The 26,045-nt window shown below is 41.7% G+C and overlaps 1 protein-coding gene across 6 annotated transcripts in view; it reads right to left on the minus strand.

The window, feature by feature from the left end:
- LOC133620178 (RNA binding protein fox-1 homolog 3-like) overlaps window positions 1-26,045 on the minus strand; it is a 1,135,173-nt gene that overhangs the window by 771,447 nt on the left and 337,681 nt on the right. For 5 of the 6 annotated variants that reach the window (XM_061981455.2, XM_061981451.2, XM_061981456.2 and 2 more), the window contains exon 1: window positions 10,427-10,859. The exons of the other annotated variant lie outside the window; for it this stretch is intronic. The gene's annotated coding sequence lies outside the window, so the exon portion shown is untranslated. Of the gene's footprint in view, window positions 1-10,426; window positions 10,860-26,045 lie in introns of those variants that run through there. 6 annotated transcript variants of the gene reach the window in all.

Here is a 26,045-nt window from a genome sequence, read left to right on the forward strand (position 1 = left end):
GGAATTGGGGGTTAAATCACCAAAAATGATTCCCGGGCGCGGCCACCGCTGCTGCCCACTGCTCCCCTCACCTCCCAGGGGGTGATCAAGGGTGATGGGTTAAATGCAGAGAATAATTTCGCCACACCTAGTGTGTGTGTGACAATCATTGGTACTTTATCTTTAAAAGAGTGGGGGTAATAGACTGGCCTGCCTGTAGTCCAGACCTGTCTCCCATTGAAAATGTGTGGCGCATTATGAAGCCTAAAATACAACAAAGTATAGTTTAAGTTGAACAAGCAAAAATGGGAAAGAATTCCACCTGAAAAGCTTCAAAAATTGGCCTCCTTAGTTCCCAAACGTTTACTGAGTGTTGTTAAAAGGAAAGGCCATGTAACACAGTGGTAAAAATGCCCCTGTGACAACTTGTTTGCAATGTGTTGCTGCCATTAAATTCTAAGTTAATGATTATTTGCAAAAACAAAATGTTGTTTCTCAGTTGGAACATTAAATATATTGTCTTTGCAGTCTATTCAATTGAATATAAGTTGAAAAGGATTTGCAAATCATTGTATTCTGTTTTATTTACCATTTACACAACGTGCCAACTTCACTGGTTTTGGGTACTTAGTAGTAAATAATACTAAGCTGACGCAATATCTTTTTTTTGCATTTAACAAAAAATTAAAATACCTTGACTGTTCAGTATGAGGCCCTTGGTGGACCCCAGTATCGGTATTTTCATTTGAGAATTGATATTAGAGCAAACAGATCTGGTATCGGCGGTATGGAGTATCGCACACCACTCGTGACAAATAAAGAGTGGGCACAGCACGCCTAAAAAAGGGACGACTTTGTAGGGGTGCCCAGTTAGCAAAGCCCTGGTGGTGGAGGGGGGGGGCACGGTTGTCGGCGTACGCGGCGGCTCGTAGATCACCGGCGTGTGGGTGAGAGTTGTCACCAGCCGTATCGGGCCTTGCAAAGCACAACATAGTTTATAGCGCCAAAGCCGTCCAGGCAACAAGGAGGAAAACGCGCTCTAAAAATAGATAAACGCCTATTTTTTTCTTTTTTTTTGTCTCCATCTTCTGCTTCTTGTTTTCTAAGCTCGCCCCAGAAAACGCTCGCTTGTTTGGATTCTTCTTGGCGGCGGCGAGGAGGAGGAGAGCGTTGTAATGTGCGGATGATGACTCCAGGAGATAAGTGTGACACTTTGGAGCGCGTTCAAATAAGAATACACTCTTAATTACACGACCACTTCATTAGCATGCACATATACATATACACACACATATAGACACACTCTCTCTCCATGCTGGCCAAGCCTCCCCGTTAAACTTTGCACCTTTTGTTATTGCTATTCCGCCGCCGCTCTCCCCCGCCGGCTGCGGCGCGGAGGGAGGACGGAGGGACTAAAGGACTCACATTGGCGAGGAGGAAGCTAATCTCCTCTAATTGGCCGACGCTTGTCATTGATATCATTCGCTTTAAAGAGCCGGCTCGTGGAGGCCGGAGCGCACAAATGAGGCCTCATCATCGTTAGTCTACCCAGCGATTGAGCGGAAAGTACACACCTCAGCACGGTGGTTTTTCTAACTTTTTTTTTTTCCCACCACCTCACAAAACACTCGGCTCACAAGGCACCGACAATAAAATTCAGTAGCGCAGTAGGCCTAAGTCAGGGGTGTCCAAAGTGCGGCCCGCGAGTCATTTTTTTAACGGCCCCACGGCACATTCTAAAAATACGATTAAAAAAAATAGAAAACATAAAAAGTGGTATAAAAGAGCAAACAGGTGAAAATGTTGCAATGTTTACTCTAATAACACAAAGCTGCCATGCAGGCTGTTTCTTTCTTTAAAAAAAAAAATAATGAATCAAAATGAATGTCATTATGAAGTATTGACCTATTCAAGGCTCCAATTATGTCACATTAAATATTCCACTTTGAGATATTCTTTGGGGAAAATGTTGCATATTTTTTGTTTGCCATATAAAAAACTGAGCTGTTTTTTTTTTTAAAGAAGGGCCAAAAACGAACAAACAAAAAACATAAACAGTAATACAACTTATAATTGACGGATGGATCTGAAGCTGATTTCAATATTATTGTGCTAAAAGTAAACAGTAAAAACAATTTATAATTTATTTTTTTAACACTTTAATGAGTAGGACCCTTTTTGAATGCCCAATAATTTTAGTGGGATTTTTGTGTGTGTGTGTTATTGCTCAAAAAATAATAATGATGTTATGAGTTATTGACCTTTATAAGGCTCCAATTATTTTATAATCTCAAATATTCCACTTTAAAATTTCATTGGGGGAAAATATTGTCATGTCTGTGTGATCATGTTTTGTTTTAGTTATGTTAGGTTTTGTTTTTGGACTATTTGTGCACTCTTGTTTTGCCACCATGACGACCGATTAGTTGCACCTGTTTTCACGTTCGGTCTCACACACCTGTTGTCAATCATGTTTGTAGTATTTAAGTCCATTGTTTTCAGTTAGTCTGCCTGGAAACATCACCCGTTATCATCACTCTGCTTCATGCCTTGTTCACAGTCCCATGCCAAGTAAGTTTTTGTTTCATGTTTATAGCTTTTTGCCTTTGTGCAAGTCTTTTGTTTTCATTAGCCAAGTTTTGTACCTCCGCCCTTGTGCGCGCCTTTTGTTTGATTCTTTTTTTGAATGTTAACAATGAATATGTACTCACATTCCCGTCTTGCCCGCGCCGACTTTCCGTTGCCTTCCGGGAAAACAAACCCCAAGGACCAAGTCCTGACAAATATTGCATATTTGGTGTTTTTTCCATAAAAAAACAGGGTTTTCTTTGACAAAAAGGGCATACAACTTAAATGTTTAAAAACGTTATATTGACAAATAGACCTAATGTTGATCTACAGATTTAAACTTTGAATAATAATACTACTAATAATAAATAATTACACATTTTTTTATATTTTTTTGACCAAAACCATTTGGGTTCACCGGGTTTAAGCCTGAGTGGAGGCCTATATGTATATTTTTTATACATTAATTGTATTGGCTTAAAAAAAAAAAAAGAAGCAAAATGGCTCCTGCTTGCTTTGATTTTTCAGTGTGCGGCCCTCCGTGGAAAAAAGTTTGGACACCCCTGGCCTAAGTATTCATTAAAAACAAGGCAGAGGTTTTATTTAACAAGTGCATTTAATATTTTCGGCCACTGTAACATTACACACATTTTGAACAGTGACACTGTGTTTGAATATTGGAACAATAAAACAGTAAATCACTTCATGATGCTCTCCAAGCACCAACATTAAAATACAGTAGCACAGTAGGCCTAAGTATTCATTAAAAAAAAGCCATAGGTTTTATTTAGCAAGCGCATTTAATATTTTCGGCCACTGTAACATTACACACGTTTTGAACAGTGACACTGTGTTTGAATATTGGAAAAATAAAACACTAAATCACTTCTTGATTTTTTGGCGCACCACTAGCAGCTCTCGAATCCTGCGTGCGACTTACTCATTAAGGAGCGGGACTATCCAGCAGATAATATCATATCATCTCTTTCCGACTTATCAGGTCAGTAGTGCATCCTTCACTCACGCTTGAAGCAAAAACTAATCTAGGCAGAACTGTAGATTTTACGATGAAAATAAGAGTGCAATGTTTTTGTTTTTTTACAGTAATGCACTGCAAAAAGAACCGTAGATAAATTATTCAACAGGCTCTTCACCCATATAGGCTTGTTGAAACCATCCAAACTCGGGTTGCTCTTGTATGCGGTACTCCCTCCACCCCGCAGGGGGCAACAGCGGGGCATATGTGTCATGATGAAGGCGAGTAGAAAAAGACTACTCATTCAGCCAAAAATTACACTATTGACACTGAAAAAAAACATAATAAATTGCGAAAATCGTACTTTAATAGCGACTGGACAAGAAATTCGGAATGTGCTTGAGTCGTTGTTTCCTGTCGGACTTATTAAGCGACGCACAAATTGTTTCAGACAAGGAGCGATGACGTAAGTAGATATTATGCATAAAGACATTTAGTTTGTTTTGGATTGACTTTGTGATTTTTTTTTTTTGTCTGCGTAGCTCATTTTGTACACTTAGCGCTAAATAACGCTACACCTTAGGTTTAATTGTGATGAGTCACGGTCATTGTGTGCAAGGTTTGCTGTGGACGTCGTTTAATTTCTCAACATCTGTAGTTTATCGTGTGAATGTATTATTATAATAATAATGATAATAGTATTGCACTTAACATTTGAATAGCGAATCTCAAAGAGCTACAGCGGGGGTCAACAACCTGCCGTCCTAGTGGCTCCCTGGAGCATTTTTAAAAAAGGATTTAAAATGTAAAAAGATGGGGGAAAAATGTTTTTTTTGTTTTAGTATGTTCTTTGTTTGAAGACAAACATGACACAAACCTTCCCAATTGTTAAAAAGCCCACTGTTTAATATGTTTGTGTGTATGCTTCACTGATGAGACTATTTGGTCAACATTGTTTTGTCCTACTAATTTCGGCGGTTCTTGAACTCAACATAGTGTGGACTGTGACGCAACAGTTTGTTCACATGTAAAATCTTCCACTCCTTTGTCTCATTTTGTCCACCAAACGTTTTATGCTATGCGTGAATGCACAAAGGTGCACTTTGTTGATTTTATTGCCTTGTTGGAGTGCAATCAGGCATATTTGGTCAATCAATGACTGCAAGCTAATCAATGCTAACATGCTATTTAGGCTCGCTGTATGTACATATTGCATCATTATGCCTCATTTGTAGCTATATTTGAGCTCCTTTAATATCCTTTACTTATGTCCTCTTTTGTATATAATTTAGTTTTGCATGACATATTATCTGTATGTAATATTGGCTCCATTTCTGACAGTTGTTTGTGTGCCATGTTGTTCCAGACCACAGCAAATGCTACCTAGCTGGCCAAATATTGTAATAAATCTATGAAAAGAAGACAGCCTTTAACTTGGACACACACATCTATACCTTTGGCCATTAGAAGCCAGTAATTTCCAGGAGTTATCTCACCTTCTGAGTAGCCTCTGATTTACTAATGGTTTCTAATGTTGTAAAAATGTGTAGAATAAATTTTACATTTCAACATTTCTGTCAACGAAGATTCGCTTCAGCCTGCGACACATAGTCATTTTGATAGTAGGCTATTATAGCTAATATGACACTTATGTCATTTGTTGCCTTCATTATAACACTTACAAAAAACATATTTGTTTTTTGTATTCTTGGTCCAATATGGCTCTTTCAATGTATTTGGGTTGCCAACCCCTGACCTAGTCTGACAATCACTGCTCTGACACACATGAACACACACACTGCATCGTTTTACACTAAGAGTGAAATGTCCTTTTTTTGATCATTATTTGACAAAAAGGGATAATGTTTGCGCTAACTTTCAGCAATTTACCTCGCCGTTTTACACTTTTCACCACGTTGTGGCGTACACTATTTGGAAAATGACTTTTAAAAAGTAATCAATCATGGTCACTCGTTAACTTACTAACATAATTACTTGTTGATGAATTCTAATTACAAGGGGACGTTTTCATAGCGTTACGTAAAGCAAAAACTTTGAATGCCTGGGATGTTTCATGAAACCAGAGTGTTTGCGTGCCTTTAAAAGGCGGGGCCTATTGCTAAGCGACGTGTGACGTCAGCGCCCAGACCGAGCAGCATGAGCTTAGCTGTGTTTGTGAGCTCAGACTCGCAGTTTGCCAACAACGACAGCAGCTCTGTTGAATATTTTCAATGGATTGTGTTGCCGCTCGTTAATGAAGAAACTGAATGTGCTTCCACGGCTGTCGTCTCCTTGTCCACAAACGGGGTGTTGTCGCATTGCAAGCGTCGCACTTTAATCATTGATTTGTTGTTCATTATTTTCTCAAAGTACTAGTACTAATAGTGTTTATGTTTGTTGTTTGCTGTGTGATGTTGCCTCCTTGTATTTACTGTATTTTCCGGACTATATTTACAGACCATTTACGGGGTATTGACGGGGTCCACAAACAGGGTATTTTAGCATTGCAAGCGTCTCACTTCAATCATTGATTTGTTGTTCATTATTTTCTCAAAGTACTAGTGGTAATAGTGTTTATGTTTGTTGTTTGCTGTGTGATGTTGCCTCGTTCTATTTACTATATTTTCCGGACTATAAATGCAGATCATTTATGGGGTCCACAAACGGGGTATTTTAGCATTGCAAGCGTCTCACTTCAATCATTGATTTGTTATTCATTATTTTCTCAAAGTAATAGTAGTAATAGTGTTTATGTTTGTTGTTTGCTGTGTAATGTTGCCTCCTTCTATTTACCGGACTATAAATACAGACCGTTTACGGTGTATTTACGGGGTCCACAAACGGGGTATTTTAACATTGCAAGCGTCTCACTTCAATCATTGTTTTGTAGTTCATTATTTTTTCAGAGTAGTAGTGGTAATAGTGTTTATGTTTGTTGTTTGCTGTGTGATGTTGCCTCCTTTTATTTACTGTATTTTCCGGACTATAAATGCAGACTACTTACGGGGTATTTACGGGTTCCACAAACGGGGTATTTTAGCATTGCAAGCGTCTCTTTTCAATCATTGATTTGTTATTCATTATTTTCTCAAAGTAATAGTAGTAATAGTGTTTATGTTTGTTGTTTGCTGTGTAATGTTGCCTTGTTCTATTTACCGGACTATAAATACAGACCGTTTACGGTGTATTTACGGGGTCCACAAAAGGGGTATTTTAACATTGCAAGCGTCTCACTTCAATCATTGTTTTGTAGTTCATTATTTTTTCAGAGTAGTAGTGGTAATAGTGTTTATGTTTGTTGTTTGCTGTGTGATGTTGCCTCCTTTTATTTACTGTATTTTCCGGACTATAAATGCAGACTATTTACGGGGTATTTACGGGTTCCACAAACGGGGTATTTTAGCATTGCAAGCGTCTCTTTTCAATCATTGATTTGTTATTCATTATTTTCTCAAAGTAATAGTAGTAATAGTGTTTATGTTTGTTGTTTGCTGTGTAATGTTGCCTTGTTCTATTTACCGGACTATAAATACAGACCATTTACGGGGTATTTACGGGGTCCACAAATGGGGTATTTTAACACTGCAAGCGTCCCACTTCAATTGTTCATTATTTTCTCAAAGTAGTAGTGGTAATAGTGTTTATGTTTGTTGTGTGATGTTGCCTCCTTCTATTTACTGTATTTTCCGGACTATAAACACAGACCATTTACCGTTTTACAGTATTCTATGTGTGGGATAAATCATTGTATGTAGGGCTGAGTATTGTATGTGCCAGATCGAGCATTGCACGTGGGGGATACAATATTGTATGCGGGGGGAAAAGAGTACTGTACGTGGGAAAATGCGTTTTCACCTTTGACACAAAGAGTTTCCCCTCACACCCCTCTCTTCCCTGTCCACCACCTGCACATGTTAGCATGCTAATTATGCATGCTAACATGCTTGATCTATTCCCAAGCTTGTATACAAAACAGCTCACTTCATATCGCCATGTTCTCTTTTGTTACGTTTTAGACAGGCGACACACTGCCCCTGCTGTTTGACTTGAGTACTGCAAAAAGGGCAATTACTCATTGTGAAATGCTTCGACGTTATTAACCACAACAAACGAGTGACAAGTAAATTGACAGTATAATAAAAAAGTACCACTTTCAATATTTCCAGTTTTGATACAACATCTTATTTATTGTGCGTCCAAACATTGTGTGCTTTCATGCATATGTGTACGCTATGGTATTGCAATGTAGCGTCGTTAGCATTAGCTAATATGCTAACACGTTTACGAGTGTCCGTGTTAGTATTATCAACTCACAATGGCATTCTTTTTGTATTGTATCAAGTTTCACAAATTCCTCAATAAATTCACCGAAACGTCACCGTGGCGTTATTGAGTCTGTTGGAGAGCTAGCTTGCGCAGCTCGTGGGTCCATGACGATGACTTCTGTTTTGTTTGATCAGCCGTTTTACTGCCGTGTTACAGACACAGATTGGAAACAATTACGGAATGTAATGAAACATTTCTGTAAATACCTAATTTCACAACGTATATACCTGCGACTTATTTACGGAAGACATTTTTTTTTCCTCCCAAAATGTAGTGGGTGTGGCTTATATTCCGGTGTGCTCTATAGTCCGGGAAATACGATGCACTTTAGTTTATTAAGTGTCAAGTTGAGACGATGGAGAAAACGTTCCTGAAGCGATCATCCTACAGAAGACGCTTTGATGTGAAATTGTTGGGCTTGCATCGCTCTAGTTTATTTGACGTGTGTGTGCGTGCGTGCGTGCATGCGTGTGTGTGTGTGTGTGTGTGTGTGTGTGTGTGTGTGTGTGTGTGTGGATTCATGTTTTGGCGACTCGGGAGCAGCGAGGGCGGGAGAGGTTACAGTCACGGTGACATATCAGCACAGCCAGGGCCGTGTCCACCCCTGCTGACACCCCTGTGTGTGTGTGTGTGTGTGTGTAAGTGAGGGCGCTGATCCATCTCAGCCCACACACACACACACACACACACACACATACACACTTACACACACACACATGTCGTGGGCAGGCTAAACACGGCCCTTTGATGGGGTGGACATGCGGGCCCGAGATGACCTGTTCTGACTGTCACTGCTGAGTTTGACCACATGATGCTACTGCGCTTACACACACACACTCACACACACACACACACACACACACACTCTTGTATTTGTTACCTTCTCGAGACCTCAGAAAAATGCCTACCTATTTAGGACCAGCCTTTCTAGATATATAAAGATGTGTATTTACAACATTAATAATATATACATACTATGCAAACATAAAATTGGTAAGCGTTTCGTTATTTTATTTTTATTTTTATTTGTTTGTAATTGTTTTTTAATCTTCATTATCTACTTCAAGTTATTACAGTATGTCTCTATATACATATTTATTTTTTTAAATTCATTTTGGCCAAAGGGGGCGCATTTCAATTTTTTACGCAGACTTGTTATTTCATATGTTGACCAGAGAGGGAGCACTTTTAAAACCGACACACAGTCAATTTGAAAAATCACTCCTTTTTGGGACCATCCTAATTTTGATATATTTCACCACCAGGGGTGCAAATGAGATCTCTATTTTTTTGTTTTTTGTAATGTGCTTAAGGCCGATGACAAACGAGTCACGGACCACAGATGGCCCTTGTGCCGCACTTTGGGCAACCCAGCTGTAGAAGCTAACTGTTAATGGCCACCATAGTCTTAGTACCGTAGTGTATTTGTTCATCCTATGGTCACATATGTCTTACGTTAGCACCGGGAGTCGTAAAATCAGCTGTTCACCTGGCGGGTATTTTCGGGGATGAATAAGTGAAGTGAAGTGAATTATATTTATATAGCGCTTTTCTCTAGTGACTCAAAGCACTTTTACATAGTGAAACCCAATATCTAAGTTACATTTTAACCAGTCTCTTGCCCGAGGACACAACGGAATGACTAGGATGGCGGAAGCGGGGATCGAACCTGGAACCCTCAAGTTTCTGACACGGCCACACTCTACCAACCGAGCTATACCGGGGAAGTCCTTCTTTAGCTGCCGTCTTGTTTTATCATATATTGTACTTTTGTATGCACATTCCAATCAACAAAAAAATCCTGACTTTGGAGCAATGTTCACGGACTCTAGTAATTGGCTCTCTATTAGATGCAATGGTTTTCCGTATTGGGACCATGATTTATGTCCTAAGTTCTTCACACCTTCTCGTATGGAAGGTACTTTTCCTTGTTGATGAGTCAAGAAGGGTAGAAATATAAGAACACACACACGCGCACACACACACACGCAGCTACAACATGCTCTCATTAAAACTACAAAACGACACACACACACACACACGTTAGAAGAAATCTTGGCAACCAACGTCCATGTGGGACTGACCTCCCATCTGGACAGGAAGTGATGACATGACAACAAAGAGAAGAAGAGTGACAGCATATGCAAATGAGGACAGCGGAGGATGCATCGGAAGTTTGGTGGGGGGGGTTGGGGGTGGGGGACACCTCCGATCAGGAAGCAGCTTGTCAACACAAGCAGTAGAAGAAGAAGAAGTAGAGGAGAAGCTCTCATCCTCACAAAAGTATTTCAAGCCCCGCCCCCTTCTTCCCACCAGGACGGGGGTCTCTCAGCATCAGCATCAGCATCAGCATCAGCATCAGCTTCCCCCCTCACCGCTCTTCCTGTGCATTCCTTTTTGTCTCCACTTCCTTTCCCAAGCCGACGCTGCGTTTGGCGCAGCGGATGAAGACTTAAAGAAGGCGAGGATTTTATGTTTTTCTTTTTTTTCGGGAAAAAGGGGGCGGAGGGGAAGGAGGAGGAGGAGGGAAAGGGGGGTGTGATGCCGCAGAAGACAAATTAGCATGAGAATACTCACAGTGTCGGAGCGGTGAAAGAGCGCGGCGCCGGAGCCTCCGTCACGCAGAACCTGCTCAGCGGATTGAAGTGGGGAGCACAAAAAAAAAAAGAAAGAAAAAAACAACAACAAAAAAAAGAAAAAGAAAAGGAAACTAGAGCGGTGAAGAGAGGAAGAGGAGGAGACTAGGAGGAGGAGGAGGGAGCGCAGCATCCGAAGCACAGCAGCACAAATAAAGAAATGAAGGAATCCTCCAGGAATGTGTGAGTGTGCTCATGAAGGGAGGGGAGGGGGGGGGGGTGCTGTGCTAATATGACACACACACACACACACACACACACACACACACACACACACCTATCTATGCAAGTCATGTTCGGTGTCTCTGACACACAATTAGTGTAGTAGGTTCACACTGATGACACACAACAACACTGCGGGGGGCTTTGCCTCATCACTTGTGTGTGTGTGTGTGTGTGTGTGTGTGTGTGTGTGTGTGTGTGTGTGTGTGTGTGTGTGTGTGTGTGTGTGTGAGAGAGAGAGGGGAAGGGTTCACCGTCGGAGCTCCCGTCTGCCCACGCCACCCGTCCTGACTCCGCCCCCACACAACTCTACCCTGCCACCCGTGTGGAGAAAGTGAAGGTTTTGAATTGAATGAAAGTAATCCCACAAGCATTGAAGCAATTACACAAGCTGCTGCTACTCTTCCTTTTTTTTTTTTTTTTTGGTTGCTGTTCTTCGTCCTCCACTCGTCTTCACGCTCCCCTCGGGCTCGCCCACCTTGATACCCTGCCCCTCCCCCCGCCTGCCTTAGAGTCTCGCTGAGGCCCGGACACGCTCGGCAGGTAATGAAGCTCTTGAGTCTACCTTTACCTGGCCAGACCTGGACCAGCACCTCCACCTCCAAAACCAACAAACACCACTAGGAGGCAGTGTTCTGCTCTGGTGAAGTTCAAAGCAGCAAAGAAAGATCGAGACTGCATCTCAATTGGTGCACTTGCATACTTGGACTTAGTCTTTTGAGTGCATAACTGTGTCACACTCGCATACTTACATTTAGTCATTTGAGTGCAAAAGTGGGTTGCACTCGCATAGTCGCATACGTGCACTAAAAGTCTTTAAGTGCATAAGTGTGTTACACTTGCATACTTAGACTTAGTCTTTTGAGTGCATGAATGTGTTACTTTCACATACTTAAGACTTAGTTTTTAAGTGCATGAGTGTTACACTTGTATACTTACACTTAGTCTTTTGAGCGCATTAGTGTGTTACACTCGCCTACTTTATCTTAGTCCTGAGTTACACTTACATACTTACACTTAGTCTTTAAGTGCATAAGTGTGTTACACTTGCATACTTAGACTTAGTCTTTTGAGTGCGTAAGTGTGTTACTTCCACATACTTAAACTTAGTCTTTAAGTGCATGAGTGTGTTACACTTGCATACTTACACTTAGTCTTTTGAGCACATAAGTGTGTTACTTTCACATACTTAGACTTAGTCTTTAAGTGCATGAGTGTGTTACACTTGCATACTTACACTTAGTCTTTTGAGCGCATAGGTGTGTTACACTCACATACTTTATCGTAGTCCTGAGGTGCTTTAGTGTGTTACACTTACGTACTTACACTTAGTCTTTAAGTGCATAAATGTGTTACATTTACATACTCACACTTAGTATTTAAGTGCAGAAGTGTGTTACACTCGCATACTTACACTTGGTCTTTTGAGGGCATTAAGTGTGTTGCACTCGCATAGTCGCATACTTACACTAAGTCTTAAAGCGCAAAGGGGGCTACACTTGCATACTTAGACTTAGTCTTTTGAGTGCATACATGTGTTACTTTCACATACTTAGACTTAGTCTTTAAGTGCATGAGTGTGTTACACTTGCATACTAACATTTAGTCTTTTGAGCGCATAAATGTGTTACACTCGCCTACTTTATCTTAGTCCTGAGTTACACTTACATACTTACACTTAGTCTTTAAGTGCAGCAGTGTGTTACATTTAAATACTCACACTTAGCCTTTAAGTGCATAACTGTTACACTTGCATATGTACATTCCGTCTTTAAGTGCAGAAGTGTGTTACACTCCCATACTTGTACTTAGTCTTCGAGTGCGTACGTGTGTCATACTCGTACACTTACTTAATATTTAAGTGCATAAGTGTGTTGCATGTGTGTACTTACACTTAGTCTTTAAGTGAGTTATATTTGTGTACTTACACTTAGTCTTCAAGTGCATACACTTGTGTACTTACACTTAGTTTTTAAGTGCAAAGGTGTGATACACTTGCATACTTACACTTAGTCTTTAAGTACACTTGCAAACTTAGCTTAGTGTTAGTGCGCAAGTGTGTTACATTTGGACAATTGTACTCCGTCTTTAAATGCCACACTCGCATACTTACTTAGTCTTTAAATATATAAGTGTGTTACACTTTTGTACTTACACTTAGTCTTTAAGTTCATAAGTGCGTCACACTTGTGTACTTACACGTAGTCTTTAAGTGCATACATGTGTTACACTCGCATATACTTACACTTTGTCTTTTGAGTGCATAAGTGTGTTACTTATGTGTACTTACACTTAGTCCTTTAAAGGGCGTAAGTGTACTTACACTGAGAAGTATATGCAAATGAGCAAAACATCCAGCTACAGGCAGTTTACTGTCAGTAGCTAGATGTCTTGCTCAACACGTGTAACATGGTGAGTGTGCAGTGATGGACACTTAAATTGCCACGCTGATTAGTCACCATGTTGATTATGTAGAAGGAAATAAAAACCAGTAGTGGTGAAGTAATAAAAACAGAAGAAGAAGAAGAAGGTCGAAATTACGATCGTGATTTACAGTAAGTCTACAACAACACTGATAGGTTAGGTACAACACTCCACTGTACACACTCACACACTCAGTCAGTAAGTGTACTTATTGAAGTGTACTCAAGTCTACCATTTGAGACACAGCTTGGTCTTGGCAGCTGCAAGGACCAAGGTCAATACCAGGGGTGTCAAACATACGGCCTGAGGGCCGGATCAGGCCCGCGAACCGGTTTTCTCTGGCCCGCGGGATGAGCTTGCTAAGTATAAAAATTAACCTGAAATGTTTTAATGAAAAAAAAACACTGTTCTAAATGTGTCCACTAGATGTCGCAATAGCAATTATTTGTATCTTTGTAGATTATGCTACATGTGTCAGTCTAGGGCAGGGGTCGGCAACCCGCGGCTCCGGAGCCGCATGCGGCTCTTTGATCACTCTGATGCGGCTCAGCAGCTTACTTGCTGTACCCCCCAATGTACCCGTGAAATTTCCGGATTACATTGCCTCTCGCAGAAAACTTCCGGGATTATTACTCACCGATTTTCATCCTTACAGCTATAACAAGGGTGTGCCATGATTGTACAACATTTGGCGCCCTCTACATTCTGTATTAACAGCGTACCAGCCCAACACTTGTTATACGCTGTACATCTTCTGCATGCACTCGTATATGACAGCAAGGCATACTTGCTCAACAGCCACACAGGTTACACTGACGGTGACCATATAACACAACTTTAACACTCTTACTAATAATGCGCCACACTTTGAAGCAAAACCAAACAAGAATGACAAACACATTTCGGGAGAACATCTGCACCTTAACACAACATAAACACAACAGAACAAACACCCAGAATCCCATGCAGCCATGACTCTTCCGGGCTATATTATACACCCCTGGTACCACCAAACCCCGCCCCCACCCCAACCCTGCTCCCTCACACATCAACCCCCCCCCCCTCTCTGTGCGTCGGTTGAGGTGGGCGGGGTTTGGTAGCGGTGGTGAATAATGTATCCCGGAAGAGTTAGGGCTGCATGGGATTCTGGGTATTTGTCCTGTTGTGTTTATGTTGTGTTACGGTGCAGATGTTCTCCCGAAATGTGTTTGTCATTCTTGTTTGGTGTGGGTTCACAGTGTGGCGCATTATTAGTAAGAGTGTTAAAGTTTTTTTTATACCGCCACCGTCAGTGTAGCCTGTGTGGTTGTTGAACAAGTATGCCTTGCTGTCACCTACGTGAGCAAGCGGAAGCCTCAAACAACGTGTGGCTGATCATGCACGCTGATTGTAGTGGGTGTTTTATGCTGTATCATCATGGCACGCATGACGCTGACAAGCGCCATTCATTTTGAACCCGTGTGACGCACCAGCTTAGAATTACATATAAAGGTGTGGGCAGCGTGTCTGAGATCCCTGGTTAATACATAGCACAAAGCAAAAAAAAATACTGTGTATGCAGTGTTATTTCATTTAAAAATTTCCAAAATTTTTTGCGGCTCCCATTGTTTTCTATAATTTGTGAAACTGGTCAAAATGGCTCTTTGACTGGTAAAGGTTGCCGACCCCTGGTCTAGGGAAATGATCAAACTACATAAATAACATCCTGTAATATGATTTTGATATAATTTTTTTTATCTTGATAGATTGAAAATGAACACCAATGAGTTGACCGATGAACATTATCACATAATTTATTCAGAAAATATAAATAACGACAAATAAAGAGAGAATACTATTAAACGCAACATGGAAGTGTAAAAAACAAAACCCAACAACATTATGATTTGTACATTTTCAGAATGTGCTTGTTCTATTTTTAAACAAAGAAAACAATCTGAAGTTGTCTTTATTTTTAAGTTATCATGCTGTGATTTTACTAGTCCGGCCCGCTTGGGAGTAGATTTTTCTCCGTGTGGCCGATCTAAAATGAGTTTGATACCCCTGCTTTAGACATGTTTCCTGACCCTCAAAGTCCTAAGACTGAAAAGGCACGGATTTCCAATTTGGAGTTTTGTGTCAAATTTGATCTTTGCAGTGGCCGTTCACGTTAAAGAACAAAATGTGATTTACAATGTGAATGCAATCTGACCGCGCACTGCAGTGTTTACTTAAACACTGCAGTGTTTACGGAAGTAAACATGGCCTCCGCTCTAGTCGGTCTCGGCACTGGCGCGTTTGTGGCATTTGCAAGGAGTTTGTGCAATCAAAGTCAACATTTTCTGAACCGTATGATTGCGCGTAAAAGAAGAGGAAAGAAGAAAACTAGTATTTTGTCTCTCTTCTGTGTGCAAGCAGCCAAAGACTGAGTAGTGGAACTCTCATGTGAGTTCCCAAAACATGATTTTCACTTGTTTTCTGCTCTGTTGTCAACTATTTATTTTGAAACTGTCTTATTTGGCGAATGATTATGACGCTTATCGCTTTTTTTTTGTCTTGATAAATTGAAAATTAACACCAAAAAGTTGACTAATGAACATTATCACATGATTTATTTAGAAAATAAATAACGACAAAGATAGAATACTATTAAACGCAACTTGTAAGTGTGAAAAAAACAACATTATGATTTGTACAATTTCAGAATGTGCTTGTTCTATTTTTAAACAAAGAAAATAATCTGAAGTTGTCTTTATATTTAAGTTATCAAGCCGTGATTTTACCAGTCCGGCCCACTTGGGAGTAGATTTCTCTCCATGTGGTCCCCGATCTAAAATGAGTTTGACACCCCTGATTTAGACATGTTTCCTGACCCTCAAAGTCCTAAGACTGAAGAGGCACGGATTTCCAATTTGGAATTTTGTGTCAAATCCGATCTTTGCAGTGGCCGTTCACGTTAAAGAACAAAATGTGATTTCCAATGTGAATGCAATCTGACCGCGCACTGCAGTGTTTAAGTAAACACTGCAGTGTTTACTTAAACACTGCAGTGTTTACGGAAGTAAACATGGCCTCCGCTCTAGTCGGTCTCGGCACTGGCGCGTTTGTGGCATTTCCAAGGAGTTTGTGCAATCAAAGTCAACATTTTCTGAACCGTATGATTGCGCGTAAAAGAAGAGGAAAGAAGAAAACTAGTATTTTGTCTCTCTTCTGTGTGCAAGCAGCCAAAGACTGAGTAGTGGAACTCTCATGTGAGTTCCCAAAACATGATTTTCACTTGTTTTCTGCTCTGTTGTCAACTATTTATTTTGAAACTGTCTTATTTGGCGAATGATTATGACGCTTATCGCTTTTTTTTTGTCTTGATAAATTGAAAATTAACACCAAAAAGTTGACTAATGAACATTATCACATGATTTATTTAGAAAATAAATAACGACAAAGATAGAATACTATTAAACGCAACTTGTAAGTGTGAAAAAAAACAACATTATGATTTGTACAATTTCAGAATGTGCTTGTTCTATTTTTAAACAAAGAAAATAATCTGAAGTTGTCTTTATTTTTAAGTTATCAAGCCGTGATTTTACCAGTCCGGCCCACTTGGGAGTAGATTTCTCTCCATGTGGTCCCCGATCTAAAATGAGTTTGACACCCCTGATTTAGACATGTTTCCTGACCCTCAAAGTCCTAAGACCGAAGAGGCACGGATTTCCAATTTGGAATTTTGTGTCAAATCCGATCTTTGCAGTGGCCGTTCACGTTAAAGAACAAAATGTGATTTCCAATGTGAATGCAATCTGACCGCGCACTGCAGTGTTTAAGTAAACACTGCAGTGTTTACGGAAGTAAACATGGCCTCCGCTCTAGTCGGTCTCGGCACTGGCGCGTTTGTGGCATTTTCAGGGAGTTTGTGCAATCAAAGTCAACATTTTCTGAACCGAATTATTGCACGTAAAAGATTAGGAAAGAAGAAAACTAGTATTTTGTCTCTCTTCTGTGGGGGAGCAGCCAAAGACTGAGTAGTGGAACTCTCATGTGAGTTCCCAAAACATTATTTTCACTTGTTTTCTGCTCTGTTGTCAACTATTTATTTTGTAACCGTCTATTTTGGCGAATGAATATGACGCTGATCGCTTTTTTTTTTGTCTTGATAAATTGAAAATTAACACCAAAAAGTTGACTAATGAACAATATCACATGATTTATTTAGAAAATATAAATAACGACAAAGATAGAATACTATTAAACGCAACATATAAGTGTAAAAAAAAACAACAACAACATTATTTGTACAATTTCAGAATGTGCTTGTTCTAATTTTAAACAAAGAAAATAATCTGGAGTTGTCTTTATTTTTAAGTTATCATGCCGTGATTTTACCAGTCCGGCCCACTTGGGAGTAGATTTCTCTCCATGTGGCCCCCGATCTAAAATGAGTTTGACACCCCTGATTTAGACATGTTTCCTGACCCTCAAAGTCCTAAGACTGAAGAGGCACGGAGTTCCAATTTGGAATTTTGTGTCAAATCCGATCTTTGCAGTGGCCGTTCATGTTAAAGAACAAAATGTGATTTCCAATGTGAATGCAATCCGACCGCGCACTGCAGTGTTTACTTAAACACTGCAGTGTTTACGGAAGTAAACATGGCCTCCGCTCTAGTCGGCGCATTTGTGGCATTTTCAAGGAGTTTGTGCAATCAAAGTCAACATTTTCTGAACCGAATTATTGCACGTAAAAGATTAGGAAAGAAGAAAACTAGTATTTTGTCTCTCTTCTGTGGGCGAGCAGCCAAAGACTGAGTAGTGGAACTCTCATGTGAGTTCCCAAAACATAATTTTCACTTGTTTTCTGCTCTGTTGTCAGCTTTTTATTTTGTAACCGTTTTTTTTGGCGAATGATTATGACGCTTATCACTTTTTTTTGTCTTGATAGATTGAAAATTAACACCAAAAAGTTGACTAATGAACAATATCACATGATTTATTTAGAAAATATAAATAACGACAAAGATAGAATACTATTAAACGCAACATATAAGTGTAAAAAAAACAACAACAATATGATTTGTACAATTTTAGAATGCGCTTGTTCTATTTTTAAACAAAGAAAATAATCTGAAGTTGTCTTTATTTTTAAGTTATCATGCCGTGATTTTACCAGTCCGGCCCACTTGGGAGTAGATTTCTCTCTGTGTGGCCCCCGATCTAAAATGAGTTTGACACCCCTGCTTTAGACATGTTTCCTGACCCTCAAAGCCCTAAGACTGAAAAGGCACGGATTTCCAATTCGGAGTTTTGTGTGAAATCCGATCTTTGCAGTGGCCGTTCACGTTAAAGAATAAAATGTGATTTCCATTGTGAATGCAATCTGACCGCACACTGCAGTGTTTACGTAAGTAAACATGGCCTCCGCTCTAGTCGGTCTCGGCACTGGCGCGTTTGTGGCATTTTCAGGGAGTTTGTGCAATCAAAGTCAACATTTTCTGAACCGAATTATTGCACGTAAAAGATTAGGAAAGAAGAAAACTAGTATTTTGTCTCTCTTCTGTGGGCGAGCAGCCAAAGACTGAGTAGTGGAACTCTCATGTGAGTTCCCAAAACATGATTTTCACTTGTTTTCTGCTCTGTTGTCAGCTTTTTATTTTGTAACCGTTTTTTTTTGGCGAATGATTATGACGCTTATCACTTTTTTTTGTCTTGATAGATTGAAAATTAACACCAAAAAGTTGACTAATGAACAATATCACATGATTTATTTAGAAAATATAAATAACGACAAAGATAGAATACTATTAAACGCAACATATAAGTGTAAAAAAAACAACAACAATATGATTTGTACAATTTTAGAATGCGCTTGTTCTATTTTTAAACAAAGAAAATAATCTGAAGTTGTCTTTATTTTTAAGTTATCATGCCGTGATTTTACCAGTCCGGCCCACTTGGGAGTAGATTTCTCTCCGTGTGGCCCCCGATCTAAAATGAGTTTGACACCCCTGCTATAGACATGTTTCCTGACCCTCAAAGCCCTAAGACTGAAAAGGCACGGATTTCCAATTCGGAGTTTTGTGTGAAATCCGATCTTTGCAGTGGCCGTTCACGTTAAAGAATAAAATGTGATTTCCATTGTGAATGCAATCTGACCGCACACTGCAGTGTTTACGTAAGTAAACATGGCCTCCGCTCTAGTCGGTCTCGGCACTGGCGCGTTTGTGGCATTTTCAGGGAGTTTGTGCAATCAAAGTCAACATTTTCTGAACCGAATTATTGTGCGTAAAAAACGAGGAAAGAAGAAAACTAGTATTTTGTCTCTCTTCTGTGTGTGAGCAGCCAAAGACTGAGTAGTGGAACTCTCATGTGAGTTCCCATAACATGATTTTCACTTGTTTTCTGCTCTGTTGTCAGCTTTTTATTTTGTAACCGTCTTTTTTGGCGAATGATTATGACACTTATCACTTTTTTTTGTCTTGATAGATTGAAAATTAACACCAAAAAGTTGACTGTATCGATCCGTTGTGGTGAAGAAGGAGCTGAGCCGGAAGGCAAAGCTCTCAATTTACCGGTCGATCTACGTTCCCATCCTCACCTATGGTCATGAGCTTTGGGTTATGACCGAAAGGACAAGATCACGGGTACAAGCGGCCGAAATGAGTTTCCTCCGCCGGGTGGCGGGGCTCTCCCTTAGAGATAGGGTGAGAAGCTCTGTCATCCGGGGGGAGCTCAAAGTAAAGCCGCTGCTCCTCCACATCGAGAGGAGCCAGATGAGGTGGTTCGGGCATCTGGTCAGGATGCCACCCGATCGCCTCCCTCAGGAGGTGTTTAGGGCACGTCCGACCGGTAGGAGGCCACGGGGAAGACCCAGGACACGTTGGGAAGACTATGTCTCCCGGCTGGCCTGGGAACGCCTCGTGATCCCCCGGGAGGAGCTGGACGAAGTGGCTGGGGAGAGGGAAGTCTGGGCTTCCCTGCTTAGGCTGCTGCCCCCGCGACCCGACCTCGGATAAGCGGAAGAAGATGGATGGATGGATGGAAGTTGACTAATGAACATTATCACATCATTTATTTAGAAAATATAAATAACGACAAAGAGAGAATACTATTAACCGCAACTTGTAAGTGTAAAAAAAAAAAACAACAGTATGATTTGTACAATTTCAGAATGTGCTTGTTCTATTTTTAAACAAAGACAACAATCTGGAGTTGTCTTTATTTTTAAGTTATCATGCCGTGATTTTACTAGTCCGGCCCGCTTGGGGGTAGATTTTTCTCCGTGTGGCCCCCGACCTAAATTTAGTTCGACACCCGTGGTCAAGACTGACACAAGTGGTCCTGATGAAGTCCTGGACCTGGTTGTGTCTAAGCCTTAGAAGTCGGTGGACCACCCTCAGGTGTGACTTTGTCCTCCATCGTGATGTTTCAATGTCAGACCGCTCAAGTGACTTTCACTTGTTTGCACCGAAAAAAAGAAAAACTTTGTTGTGTTTCATCTCCGTCTGCTGTGTTTGACGCCCGGTACTTTCTGTCTCCTCGCGGCGGATTTATCGTGACGCGGCGCAGGAAGCCGAAACACCTCGACCTCTAATCAGGGCAGCCCGCCCCTGGTTGCCAGCCGCCGCGCTTTATCTCCCCTCAATTAACATCTTCTGAGCCGGCCCCTATTATCTTAACCACGCAGAGCGCGGGGGTCCTGGGAGGACCCGCTTTCGGACGGCGGTCTCGCGGCCCTTCAATCCGCCGGTCTAATTAAAGCCCACGCCTGGCGTGACAAACTGCGAGCCGCGGAGGCGCGGGCGGCGGGGGAAGGACCGCCGACACGCGGGCGGGCGCCTGAAGGATTGCTTTGTGCGGATTATCTGCGGCAAAACAGCCGCGCTCACGTCGCCGCAACATCATCTAAATCTCCCCGCTCGCGGTTTATCTGGCGCGGACTATATGACGCGTCCTCGCGGACGGCGAGGGCAGAGAGACAAGGCGGCAGAAGCTATAAAGTGTACACAGTCAGCCGGTGGACGTCCTGCTTATTTATAGATCATTCCGCCTTTAATGCCTCCTGCGCCCGCTTCCATCGGCGTACTTGCCCGCACCTGCTTCACTTTGGCCCCGTGAAGCCATCAAAGCAGCCATTAAGCCTTCTAGACGCCCGCTTTGTCCTTGCTTCCTGTCTGACAACATTCCTCGCAGCGTTCATGTCCCTGTCAAAATGTGGGATATTTGCAAAGCGCTCAAAAACGATGCACAAACTATAGCCTGCCACCCAACAAAAGAGGAGAAGTGGAATCTTTGGGACGTATTGTAGTCAGCTGGAGGCGTGTCTTAATGAAATTAAACAATGGATGTCCGCTAACTTCTTGCAACTCAACGCCAAGAAAACGGAAATGCTGATTATCGGTCCTGCTAAACACCGACATTTATTTAATAATACCACCTTAACATTTGACAACCAAACAATTACACAAGGCGAATCAGTAAAGAATCTGGGTATTATCTTCGACCCAACTCTCTCCTTTGAATCACACATTAAGAGTGTTACTAAAACGGCCTTCTTTCATCTCCGTAATATCGCTAAAATTCGTTCTATTTTATCCACTAGCGACGCTGAGATCATTATCCATGCGTTCGTTACGTCTCGTCTCGACTACTGTAACGTATTATTTTCGGGTCTCCCTATGTCTAGCATTAAAAAATTACAGTTGGTACAAAATGCGGCTGCTAGACTTTTGACAAGAACAAGAAAGTTTGATCATATTACGCCTATACTGGCTCACCTGCACTGGCTTCCTGTGCACTTAAGAAGTGACTTTAAGGTTTTACTACTTACGTATAAAATACTACACGGTCTAGCTCCGTCCTATCTTGTCGATTGCATTGTACCATATGTCCCGGCAAGAAATCTGCGTTCAAAGAACTCCGGCTTATTAGTGATTCCCAGAGCCCAAAAAAAGTCTGCGGGCTATAGAGCGTTTTCTATTCGGGCTCCAGTACTATGGAATGCCCTCCCGGTAACAATTAGAGATGCTACCTCAGTAGAAGCATTTAAGTCCCATCTTAAAACTCATTTGTATACTCTAGCCTTTAAATAGCCCCCCTGTTAGACCAGTTGATCTGCCGTTTCTTTTCTTTTCTCCTCTGCTCCCCTTTTCCTTGAGGGGGGGGGGGCACAGGTCCGGTGGCCATGGATGAAGTGCTGGCTGTCCAGAGTCGGGACCCGGGGTGGACCGCTCGCCTGTGCATCGGCTGGGAACATCTCTACGCTGCTGACCCGTCTCCGCTCGGGATGGTGTCCTGCTGGCCCCACTATGGACTGGACTCTTACTATTATGTTGGATCCACTATGGACTGGACTCTCACAATATTATGTCAGACCCACTCGACATCCATTGCTTTCGGTCTCCCCTAGAGGGGGGGGGGGGTTACCCACATATGCGGTCCTCTCCAAGGTTTCTCATAGTCATTCACATCGACGTCCCACTGGGGTGAGTTTTTCCTTGCCCGTATGTGGGCTTTGTACCGAGGATGTCGTTGTGGCTTGTGCAGCCCTTTGAGACACTTGTGATTTAGGGCTATATAAATAAAGATTGATTGATTGATTGATGATATTAAACATTTGCATAGGAGACCAATCGATTAATCGGTGCCGATATTTGTGGGAAGGGGATTCATAATTTCCCTAGAGGCATACTTGCCAACCTTTTAATGTATAATTCTACGGCTGGATGTAATAAGGAGTCAGAAAAAATACAAATAAAAATAAAATTAATTTTGATGTTTTTAACAAAATATAGTAAACATTTATTTAGTTGTTTTTTTTTTTTAATTAATAAATATATTTCTTTTTAGGTAAGATAAACATAATAATACAATTTATCTCTAGTCTGGATGATTTAGTTCTTGTCACCCTGTTGTCCTCCCGTCTGAAAAAAGGCTGTCCTCACTCAGGTCCGCATGGAGCTGGAGGGGGCGTGGCCTCCAGCTCCGGCTGAAAATCGGGAGATTTTCGGGAGAATATTTGTCCCGGGAGGTTCGGGAGGGTTGGCAAGTATGCCTAGAGGAGGGGGGGGGGGGGGTTACCCACATATGCGGTCTTCTCCAAGGTTTCTCATAGTCATTCACATCGACGTCCCACTGGGGTGAGTTTTTCCTTGCCCTTATGTGGGCTCTGTACCGAGGATGTCGTTGTGGCTTGTGCAGCCCTTTGAGACACTTGTGATTTAGGGCTATATAAATAAACATTGATTGATAAAGCCCTGTTCCTCGCGGTTTACCTGACACATGAAACGTGATGAATTGCGGGGGATGCGCTATCCACTTTGGCAGTAGAATGTGCTACCCAAGAATATACAACACTTCTTAAAGTTAAAGTCCCAATGATTGTCACACACACACTAGGTGTGGTGAAATGTGTCCTCTGCATTTGACCCATCACCTTGTTCACCCCCTGGGAGGTGAGGGGAGCAGTGGGAAGCACCGGTGACGCGCCCAGGAATCATTTTTGGTGATTGATGCTGAGTGCCAAGCAGGGAGGTAATGGGTCCCATTTTTATGGTCTTTGGTATGACTCGGTCAGGGTTTGAACTCACAACCTACCAATCTCAGGGCGGACACTCTAACCACTAGGCCACTGAGTAGGTGGCAACAAAAGAGGAGAACTATAATCTTATAGAAAAATGTACAAAACCCAAAACCAGTGAAGTTGGCATGTTGTGTAATTCGTAAAAAAAAAAAAACAGAATACAATGATTTGCAAATCCTTTTCAACTTATATTCAATTGAATAGACTGCAAAGACAAGATATTTAATGTTCGAACTGAGAAACTTTTTTTTTTTTTGCAAATAATCGTGAATTAGAATTTAATGGCAGCAACACATTGCAAAATAGTTGGCACAGGGGTATTTTTACCACTGTGTTACATGGCCTTTCCTTTTAACAACACTCAGTAAACGTTTGGGAACTGAGACCAATTTTTGAAGCTTTTCAGGTGGAATTATTTCCCTTTCTTGTTTGATGTACAGCTTAAGTTGTTCAACAGTCCGGGGGTCTCCGTTGTGGTATTTTGCGCTTCATAATGTGCCACCCATTTTCAATGGGAGACAGGTCTGGACTACAGACAGGCCAGTCTAGTGCCCGCACTCTTTTACTATGAAACTATGGAATTGTCTTGCTGAAATAAGCAGGGGCGTCCATGATAACGTTGCTTGGATGGCAACATATGTTGCTCCAAAATCTGTATGTACCTTTCAGCATTAATGGTGCCTTCACAGATGTGTAAGTTACCCATGTCTTGGGCACTAATACACCCCCATACCATCACAGATGCTGGCTTTTCAACTTTGCGCCTGTAACAATCCGGATGGTTCTCTTCCTCTTTGGTCCGGACGACAGAACGTCCTCAGTTTCCAAAAACAATTTGAAATGTGGACTCGTCAGACCACAGAACACTTTTCCACTTTGCATCAGTCCATCTTAGATGAGCTCGGGCCCAGTGTTTCAGGGTGTTGTTGATACATGACTTTCACTTTTCATAGCAGAGTTTTAACTTGCACTTACAGAAGTAGCGACAAACTGTAGTTACTGACAGTGATTTTCTGAAGTCTTCCTGAGCCCATGTGGTGATATCCTTTACACACTGATGTCGCTTGTTGATGCAGTACCGCCTGAGGGATCGAAGGTCTTGGGCTTTGCCGCTTACGTGCAGTGATGTCTCCAGATTCTCTGAACCTTTTGATGATATTACGGACCGTAGATGGTGAAATCCCTAAATTCCTTGCAATAGCTGGTTGAGAAATGTTGTTCTTAAACAATTTGCTCAGGCATTTGTTCACAAAGTGGCGACCCTCGCCCCATCCTTGTTTGTGAATGACTGAGCATTTCATGGAAGCTGCTTTGATACCCAATCATGGCACCCACCTGTTCCCAATTAGCCTGTTCACCTGTGGGATGTTCCAAATAAGTGTTTGATGAGCGCTCCTCAACTTTCTCAGTCTTTTTTGCCACTTGTGCCAGCTTTTTCGAAACATGTTGCAGGCATCACATTTCAAATGAGCTAATATTTGCAAACAATAACAACATTGTCCAGTTCGACGGTTAAATATCTTGTCTTTGCAGTCTATTCAATGGAGTATAGGTTGAAAAGGATTTGCAAATCAGTGTATTCTGTTTTTGTTTACCATTTACACAACGTGCCAACTTCACTGGTTTTGGGTTTTCTATTTGCAGTGGCTCTGGGTTGAGTTTTCCTCCTAATTCCTGTGAGAATCCTGCGTGTGACTGCATCATTAAGGAGTGGGGGAGGTTGGTCCATTCATTCATTCAAAAAAACACAATCATGACGTCATTTCCGGGCACACATGTTTGAAATGTTAACATCCCTGAGCCTTGGGATGGAATGGAGGGTATTCTCCCCCCTCCTCCCAGCAGCTCTATCAAGGGAGGGCCACAATTAAGAGACTAATTTGATTAGGAGATAATGTGAGTCCCACTTAATGGAGAGGACAGACTTCACAACACGGGCAGATTAGTTTGGATGCCTGGTTATTAATTAAGACATTCCTACGTGCTCGCCATGCTGGAAATTCCTAACGATAACGAGCATTGTTATCCGCCTGACACTGTCCGTCAAACTCATCACGCTGCGTTCATCCCCGCGTTTGTTTGTTTGTTTGTTTGCTCGCCAATCGCCGGCGATTAGCAGCCATCTTTGAATTAGCGCTCGGCGTCTGGCAGGCGCGCTCCTTCGCCGTCGTGCTCGGTTAACGAGGCGCGGAGCGGGGAGTGTAATAATCTCTCGGCGCGGCCGCGCATACCAATGGAAACCTCACCCCCGGCGAAAGGCGTCGCAATCTTTAAAAGGAAGGAGCGAAAGAAAAAAAAAAAAGAAGGAGGAAGCCGCGAGCTAATCCGCGAGAGGCTGGCAGGGAAAAGCCCCTCAGAGGAG

The sequence above is a fragment of the Nerophis lumbriciformis genome, linkage group LG24 (assembly GCF_033978685.3).
Source record: "Nerophis lumbriciformis linkage group LG24, RoL_Nlum_v2.1, whole genome shotgun sequence".
NCBI classification, from domain to species: Eukaryota; Metazoa; Chordata; class Actinopteri; order Syngnathiformes; family Syngnathidae; genus Nerophis; species Nerophis lumbriciformis.